Below are 9,616 nucleotides of genomic sequence, written 5' to 3' on the forward strand. Positions count from 1 at the left end.
TAATGTTTAAAATTTTTTTAAGTTTATTTATTTATTTTTGAGAGAGAGCACAAGCAGGGGAGGGACAGAGAGAGAGAGAGGAGACACAGAATCCAAAGTGGGCTCCAGACTCTGAGCTGTCAGCACAGAGCCCGATGTCGGGATGGAACCCACGAACGATGAGATCATGACTTGAGCCGAAGTCAGACATTCAACTGATTCAACCACCCAGGCTCCCCAACATTAATGTCTTAAAACAACACAAATTTATTTACAGTTCTGAGCTAAAATGTGATGGAACTGGAAGGTATTATGCTAAGTGAAATACGTCAGTCAGAGAAAAACAGATACATGTTTTCACTCATATGTGGAACTTGAGAAACTTAACAGAAGACCATGGGGGAAGGGAAGGGGTAAAAAACAGTTATAAACAGAGAAGGAGGTAAACCATAAGAGACTCTTAAATACAGAGAACAAACTAAGGGTTGATGGGGAAGGCAGGGGAGAGGGGGAAATGGGTTATGGGCATTGAGGAGGGCACTTGTTGGGATGAGCACTGGGTGTTGTATGTAAGTGATGAATCACGGGAATCTACCCCCAAAACCAAGAGCACACTGTATATACTGTATGTTAGCAAACTTGACAATAAATAAAATAAGTAAATAAGTAAATAAATAAATAAATAAATAAATAAATAAATAAATAAATGTGCATTGTTTTTCTTGGACTAAGCCCTAACCTTCGTGAGACTTTGCACTAAACATTGCCTATCCATTCTACTACTTCTCTGGTAAACTCCCTCTCCCAACCTAACTAAAATCATTTCGGAAGTTTCAGTTTGCAAGTTAAAAACAAAAAAAGTGTTTTCCCTTGAGACAACCATTGCACTTGATATGCAGTAGCACATTCTTATACGAGTTTTTATTTTAGTGTTGTCTTACTACAAGTATGTGGTATCTTAATTTCTGTTAAACTCCAATCATTTCACCTACCTTTGCTTTTGCACTATTGAAACAAATGTTAACACACACACACAAAAAAAACTTAACTAGTATTATGAAAATAGTTTTGACCACACAGGACTTTCCAAAAGGGGCTTAGGGACCTCCAGGGTCTGCAGTGGAAAGCCACTTTACTGGAAGGAAAATGATAATAATGAGTGCCCTCAAGCCAATAATTTTACTGAATTTCAAGAAAGAAAAATGAGAAAATGTAAAGGTGGCATGATTTGGTAGAAAAAACAAATGTTAACCACATTTTTCAGAACAAACACTAGGGATAATTTGACCAAAGACTTCTTCTGCATGATTTCTTGAGAGAAGAGGCAACCTGGAAATCAAAATGTTAAAACTGTCAAGACATTTAGCTAGTTTATTATAAATGAAGCAGAATATCTGAAATCTCTGTAATTTTTTTAAAAGACATGTATATTCCATGACCACAAAGAAAATCTTTTCAAAACAAACAACAAAAGCAATTCCTTGTCCTAAAAGGTCCTAAGCAACTTATACCCAATATTTTTCCTCTCCTGGCAAAAATGGAAAGAAATCAAGATACACAAAGTAAAATACTAGGGGAAGAAAGTAAATGAAGAAATGCAAACACTGCATAAAATGAAGAAATACTATCAAGTTTTTCTGGGAAATTTTATATTTTGTGTGGTACTTGTTATTAGATATTATGATTGCCACCCACCTCAATATTTACCTAATAAATTTAAAAATCCAATGTTCTGCCTGGCCTATAGTATATAATTGAGTACTGACTATGCTAGGACCAGACACAGTAATAAGCCAAGTGATCTTGGTCCCTTCCCCAATAGAACGTAGAGTTTAGCTGTCAGGAATATGCCTTTATATGTATGACATGATATTATTATAGAGCGGTAGTAAGATCTGGATGGCTATTTACAATATAGAGAAATCAAATGACTTTAAATATAAGCTTGAGCCTAAAGATCTCTTGCCCAGATGGTATAAACCTGTGTACTGCAACCAAACATAGCTTACAAACTTGTTTTGTTCGATCCATGTCATATTTTATTTTTAATCAATATTAATATGAGGGAACCCCAAGTCCAGATTTTTGACTACTCATGAATAACTGCAAAGTGGGTTATTCATATTTTCACATGACAATTTGGCATACAACTCACCCCAGTCCCTTACATTCCTGTTCTTCCTATTAGTGATCTGTGTCTTTGCCCCTTTAGAGCCACTGCTACTCCAGATCCCAGTGTCTAATAACTGGAGGCAGCCAGAAAGTGGAAGATTTTCTTTTCCCTCTTCTTATTTCCTGATGGTGTCAACAACCAAAGCCAAACAAACCAAACAAGTCCTTAAAAACTCCAAAAGCCTAATTTTAGGGACATGAAAGTGAGGAGAAAGCTATGAGAAACTACATTTCTCCCTCATGGTGAGTTTGAGAGGAGAAAAATGCTAATTTGAAGCAACTAATAGTGATGATGAAAAGGTACACAAATCAACTAATATTTCCAGAGAACCAACCATGTGCAAAATTTGGTACCAATTAGTACAGGGGGCCAAAGCATAAGCCTGTAGCAAGATAAGCTCTTGGCCTAGGGTCATGATTCCCAAATCATGAGCAGCAGACCCACAAAGTACCAAGAATTATCAATCAACTGAGTCACATTTGTCAACTAATAATTAATCAACTATATCATAATGAATCAACTGAGTCATCTACGCTTATATGAACATTTATTCAAATATAGGATATTGCTGTTGTGAGAACTAAAATTTACATATTTTTAAATACAATGATGCCATTGTCTTTTTAAGCAACAAAAACTATGTGAGATGAGGGTCTATGCAATTCTTTATTTATTTATTTGAAGAGGTACTTTAAAACAGAAACTCCATTTTATTTTTTTTAGAGGAACTCTATCTTAGAGGACAATTCAGAAATATCTACTCAATTTTCAATACAATTAACTTCCAAAATTTTTACTTCTAGGAATTAATTCTTTACATATATATACTTGAACTAGTACACACAGATGTTCATCAAATATTCTAATTGTATAATTCAAGAAAAAGGTTAAAATCCATCTGAGGATAAGGGAGGTCAGTGAATTAGAGAACTTCTCCCAGATATCTGAACCATGATCTCCCAGAAGGCCTAATCAAGGACCTTAACCATCAGCCAAGGCAGTAAATTCTTAATATTCCTACCCGATATCATTTGATCATTGTTATGAGCAGAGGCTACTATGTATTCCCATTCTCCCCTGTTATGAGTAGTTTTATTGTGGTTATCTTCCTTTTTCTCACCAATATAATTTGAAATGTGCTGGGGCCAGATAACTTGCCTTTTGGTTTACAGGATGTCAAACATTCCTATGAATGTTAAAGCTACATTTAGATCCAATGGAGAAAACTGTGGACTTTGAGCTAGATGCAGCTTTTTTCTTATAGATAGTGAAACAAAATTCCTAACTAATAATGACTCTTTGAACACCATCCTTCTCCTCTTCTTTTCAAATGCCACTTTATGCAAGTTCTCGTTACTATCTAGTTTCAGCTTTTCCCATTTTATGTGTCTTTCCTCATCTCTCTATGTAGGGGACCCTACATAGGGGACCCTACATAGGGGACCCTCCTTAGGGGACCCTAAGGAGAATCAGTTAGGGTCCCCAACATTGCATTTCACTGCTGGAACCTCATTCACTTAGGAAAGCATGAATCTTAGGATCTACTTTCCTTAGATATCTATATGTATATTTATATGCAAATGTAAAAATAATTGCTACCATTTAGTCACTACCTACTACATCAGAGACTATTCTGGGGTTTCAAGCATTATTCAAAGATTTTACTGAATTTTCACATTAATCTTCACAATGCTCCTGAGTTTATCTTGTTAGCTTAACTTAAGAAAGGTTAATTTGACCACGATTACACAACTAGTAGTGATGAAGCCAATATTTGAAACCAGAAAGGAGTCTAGGCTGTGTGTGTATGTGCATGTGTGTGTGCACATGTGTCCGTGTGCATGCACAGGACACTTAGATCTTCGGGGTAGAGGGGTTACTACTTCTGTCATTATGGCAGAACCATGAAAGCTTTATGCTCCCAGATCACAAATATGACATAAAAAGAATCTTCTCCATGAAGAGTAAATAAAAATCCCTCTCCTCCCAGCCCAAGAGATAAAGGGTTGAAATAAAAAGTCAGGTGCTTGGGTCCCTGTTGACACTCATCCTTGGGCCACACCTTGGAGTAGGGAGCATAGAAACATGTAGGTGTGAGTCACCTCAAAAACAGCAGGAATTAATAAAGTGTTCTGAGGGCAAGCCTTCGAGATTCTGCAGGTCTTGAAGACAGTGTTTCTCAATCCTAGTAGTACTTTAGAAATGTCTAAAGATGGGTTGATGGGGTGGGTGGGAAGGAGGGAATGGTAGGTGATGAGCATTGAAGAGGGCATCTTTTGGGATGAGCACTGGATGTTGTATGGAAACCAATTTGACAATTTCATATATTAAAAAAAAAGGAATGCCTATAGATATTTTTTAAATTGTGATGCCCTGGTCTACCCCTGGCTCCTGCCCAGTATCATTTGACCACTGGCTGTAAATTATGCAATTCTACTGATTATGCACATCCGCTCCACTAGGAAAAGTCTTGCAGTGAGTTCCGCAGCTCAGCCTAATAGTATGGCAAAAGCTAACCAGGGCATAAGATTTAGCCTAAGTTGGAGCTCCAAAAACCCACTCGTCTGCACTTAGTGTATATGGGGAACCAGAAGCTGGAATGCAGAGTTAATGAGAACATGGCAGGAATAGGCACACAAAAATCCATTTGGAATTGATACAAAAAGACCGCATAGTGCAGACCACCGGACTGCAGGATCACAGACGGAGGCTGCACTTGGGGTGTTCCCCCCACCTCCACCCTGATAGAAGCTCATGAATAGTCATTTTTAAATAAATACTTCTCATTCTCTTTGCATATCAGAGTTATAGTACGAAAACATCAATCCTGTCTCAGATAGAATAATATATACCAAATAGGTTACAGGAGTAGGGTTTTGGAAAGTTGGATCTCCGGACTTTCCTTTTTACCACTACAGCCTACAAGCACCCACAGCCTTATGTCTGCCTTTCTTCCTGTTAATGTGCATGAACCATTGGTGCCCCTTTCACAAGCAGTGCATGGGCCCCTATCCCCTCTCGCGTATTCAAATACATAAAATCTCCCTTCTCTCTCCCATATCACTAATTTTCTGTCTATCCTAGATCATTCTTATCAACACACAATATGTTAGTAATTCTCCTACCTTAAAAAGAAATATTAAAAAAAAAAAAACTCTGGTGTGCTCTCCTCTCCCATGAGCAACTATGCATTTCTCTACATTCTTTTACAGCACATCTCCTCCAAGTTGACCACACTGTTTCCAATTAAACTCTTCCTTTGCTCTAGTAAATCCACTGCAATCAAGGTAGTGCCCACACTGCTCCACCAAAACTGCTTTTGACAAGTTACAAATGACCTGCTGGTTACTAACTCCAGGAGTCAATGTTCAGTTTTCGCACTACCTAACCTGTCAGCAGCACCTGTCTTAGGCCACTCTCTCCTCCTGGCAACACTAGGGAGAGCATTAAAAAAAAGAAATAGTTCTGTGTAATACACACTGGAACATTAGCTCAAATATTATTGTATTCTGAGCTGGGCATAGGTTTACCACACCATGGACTTATGAGTCAAACATATATTAAATTTTTTGCAAATCCTAAGGCATCTTTGGTCACTTTTACACCCCCAGTATTCTAAACTCACAGCACAAATGAAAACAAAAGAGCATATTTCTCAGACTTCTTTCTGAAAAATCTAAACAGCATCTCTTTCTGGAAAAAAAAAATCCTTTTATAATCCATTAGAAAAAAATTAGACACAGCCTATCAATTTGACACCCAAAGATTCAAATTAATTTCTCTATTTCACTCACTGGTAACATCTAAATATATGGTAACCTGTTTTTTTTGTTTGTTTGTTTCTTTATTTCAAAGAATTTTCCAGTCCTCAAAGAGATTTACAAGGCCATAGTTTCCACATATTTTTGTTAATGGCTAGTATTATTTCATCCTCACTTTTACATTACCTTCTCTATAAAAGTATTATTGCCAATATGTCAAAAATATCCTGAAAGTTGCGACTCAGGGAAGTCTAAGAAACCATTACTTGAATTGGCCCTCAAAAGTAAATTCAATACGTCAAACAGGAATTATCCATAAAAAGCAAAACATAAGAAATACATATATATATAAAACCACAGGTCAGTGTATTGTGTTTTTGACCACATAATTAACTATAATTACATGGAAACACCTTACTAAATAAGCGTATTTATTATCAGCACTTTATATCAAAATGCCATTTGAATAAATGTTTATTTATAGAATATGATTTATATAATACCAGTTTACATAACCAAGGGGGAAAAAGCAGGAAAAGAAAGTAAAACAATGTGATGAAAAAGAAACAGAACTAGACTGAATAAGCTTATTTTACTTTCTCCAGGAATGTTAAATTCTGAAAGGTGATGATTATAAACATATACTTCTTTATGAAGTATGTAGCTCTCTTTCCCAGAATGGAAAGGCCTTAACACACAATGCCTTTATACTGAAGGCGATCAATCTATTTATGTTTTAAATTTTATTTATGTTGATTCTGTGTACCATAGTCCCCCTTATCCACAGGGGATACCTTCCAAGACCCCCAGCAGATGCATGAAACTAAGGACAGTACCAAATCCTATATATACTGGTTTTTTCCTATATGTACATACCCATACAAAGTTTAATTTATAAATTAGGCACAATAAGAGATTAACAACAATAACAAAACACAAAACAATTATACTGTGATGAAAGTTATATGAATGTGGTCTCTCTCTCAAAATATCTTACTGTACTATACTCACCTGTCTTCTTGTTGTGATGATGGGAGATAAAACGCCTACGTGATAAGATGAAGTGAGGTGAATGACGCAGAAGGAAGATCATCTGCTTCCAGACCATGGTTGACTGGGGAAAACTAAACCAAGGAAAGCAAAACCATGGATAAGTGGAGGAGTACTTCATACTTGGAAAAATACTTTGATATCAAATTTTTAAATATCATTTGCTAATCTCAGTAAAGCTTTGATAATCAATAGCATTTCTAAGGGGGATAAAAGAATTGGTTATTAATTTCTTTTTCTAATAAATGTTTATTCATTTTTGAGAGAGAGAGCAAGCAAGCAGGGGAGGGGCAGAGAATCCAAAATAGACTCTGTGCTGACAGCAGCAAGCCCATTACAGGCCTCAAACTCATGAACTGTGAGATCATGACCTGCCCTGCAGTCAGATGCTAAACTGACTGAGCCATCCAGGTGCCCCAGGGATTAATTTCTTAGGAAAACTTTATTTCATGCTTTTAAAATAAGTTTAGAAATCATTCTGAACTCTATTTTATATAAATGAAATATCATAACACAATCAGAGGGCAGATTCTTTCACTTGACATGAATGAACTAAAATAAATTTCGAAAAATGGCTGTGGGTACTCTGAAAGGAAATCCTTTCTCTGCACCAGAACCAGTGAAGTCATGTGATGACCCCAGTCACATGGTGCGGTCCTCCTGCTTGGAACCACACAAAGGCTTCCCATTCCACTTACAATTCAAATCGAAGCACCTTACTGTGGCTGGCCTAGGAGGCTCAACATGCCCTGGACCCTCACTTCCTGCCCTGAGCTCATCCCATATTACTCACCGCACTGCAGCCACAGAGCTTTCTTCATGTCTGCTAGACATGTCAAGCGTGTTCCTGACCAGTGTGTTCACACTTGTTCTTCCCTCTTCCAGATGTCTCTATCCTGAGATACCTATATGTCTAGTTCCTTTTCACATTTAAGTCTCCATTCAAAGCTTCATCGTAGAGGTCTCCCCAAACATTCATTCACCCACATAATGCTTTGGGGCACTTATTATGTCCTGTTCAAGGTTTTGGGGTCAGGTGCGTGGGGTCCAGCAGTGAGTAGAGCAGACTAGTTACCTTCCCTCATAAAGCTGGAGGCAGATCCACAATAAACAAAGAAATACTTGGCAGTGTCTGAGTAGAATGTAAATACCATAAGTCCTTTCCAACAAAACTAACGAAAATGGTTCTCTGGCCATAACAATAGACAATGCACATGGACATTCTCAAAGTATACATCTTCAGATAAAAGATGAAACATGACATTCTATATCTTGCGATTTAAAGAACAGAGGATGATCTTCGAAGCCACACTGCCTCAGTTCAAATTCCTGCTCTGCCGTTTACCCCACATGATCTTGGGCAAGTTAGTGAACTTCTCTGTGCCTATTTTCTCAAATATAAAGTAGAAGTCTTAATAATCTAGCTCATAGGGTTGTTAGAAGGAGTAAACTGTGGGAAATCAAATAGCTATGTCCTGGGTTAAGAAATTACAGGGAATGCATTACAAAGCAGAACACTGCTCTCTGACCTTGTTGAAAACAGCAGGCCTCACTTTGCTTATCTAGTTAATATATATCTAGGGGTTAGGTCCTCCCTGTGCTCATAAATTCCTTAGACCATGTAATCGTATGCAATATTTTATCCTGTCTTAACTTGTCTTTCTGCACGTTTTCTATACGTTCAGTAGCCCACTGAACGTACTGTGCAATGTTTCCCTAAGTGTATGCTCAATAAATACAGGAGCTTGAGAGCAGCTCCAAGAGACTTCCCTTAGCCTCCCTCTCACCACTCTTGACTTTCATGGAGTCTTGAGTAATCCTTCCTGCCATCCCCAGCTTTGCTGGATGAAGCCAAAAGCCAAACCCACAATAAATGAGTCCAATATTTCCAAAGAACTTGGAGTGTTGTCTGGCACATAAGAAATACTCTGTAAGGCTGTATTCAATAAGTAAAATTTGTCCAAGTTCCAAATTTTCCTTGATGCTTATCCAGTAGTTTCCCATGTAAAGAAAACACATTGACAAAGTGTTGAGAACCCTAGGTTCTGATACCCAGGCTGTCACCAACCAGCAGGCTAATCTTGAGCAAGCCACCAGATGCCTCTGGGCACAGTCTACTCATTAGGCCAATATTCAGTCTCTTGGGGTTGAGCAATGCCCTCTCAGACTGCACATTTCATAGTACAGAGGGCATAGAGAATTCAAGAAGCACGGAAAGAGGCTCCAGTTGAATTTGCAAATAGATGTTTTAATTTTTCTCGGCTAATAATATATGATTAGATACTGCACCACAGATGAACTAAGATGAGTGGAAATAGATGCTCTTACATGATGCAAGGAGAAACAAAAGTGGTTACAACCTTTCCATAAGTCATTCAGGCAGTATTTAGCCAAAGTCCTTAAAGATAAAATTTCCTCTGACCAAGAAATTCCATTTTTGCAAATTATTTCAAGATTATTTTTTTGTGGACTAGGATGCTCATCATATTATTGTTAACAGTATGGGAAACACTATTAATATTTAATAGTTATAACAATAGTAATAGGGAATAACTAGAAAACTAAATATTCAAAAATAAGAAATAAAATGGTTAATAAAGTATGGCATTATCATACTGTGCAATCATTAAATCATGCTGGAAAAGAATATTTA

At 37.3% G+C, this 9,616-nt stretch overlaps 1 long non-coding RNA gene across 1 annotated transcript in view; it reads right to left on the bottom strand.

The window, feature by feature from the left end:
• The window catches only part of LOC121028941 (uncharacterized), a 163,188-nt gene extending 156,194 nt beyond the window's left edge, over positions 1 to 6,994 (bottom strand). Inside the window, exon 1 of the long non-coding RNA XR_005789518.1 lies at positions 6,925 to 6,994. This is a non-coding gene — a long non-coding RNA (uncharacterized LOC121028941). The remainder of the gene's footprint in view (positions 1 to 6,924) is intronic.
• Positions 6,995 to 9,616: the final 2,622 nt, after the last annotated feature.

The sequence above is a fragment of the Herpailurus yagouaroundi genome, unplaced genomic scaffold (genome assembly GCF_014898765.1).
Source record: "Herpailurus yagouaroundi ecotype Mexico unplaced genomic scaffold, PumYag 28, whole genome shotgun sequence".
In the NCBI taxonomy this organism is placed as follows: domain Eukaryota; kingdom Metazoa; phylum Chordata; class Mammalia; order Carnivora; family Felidae; genus Herpailurus; species Herpailurus yagouaroundi.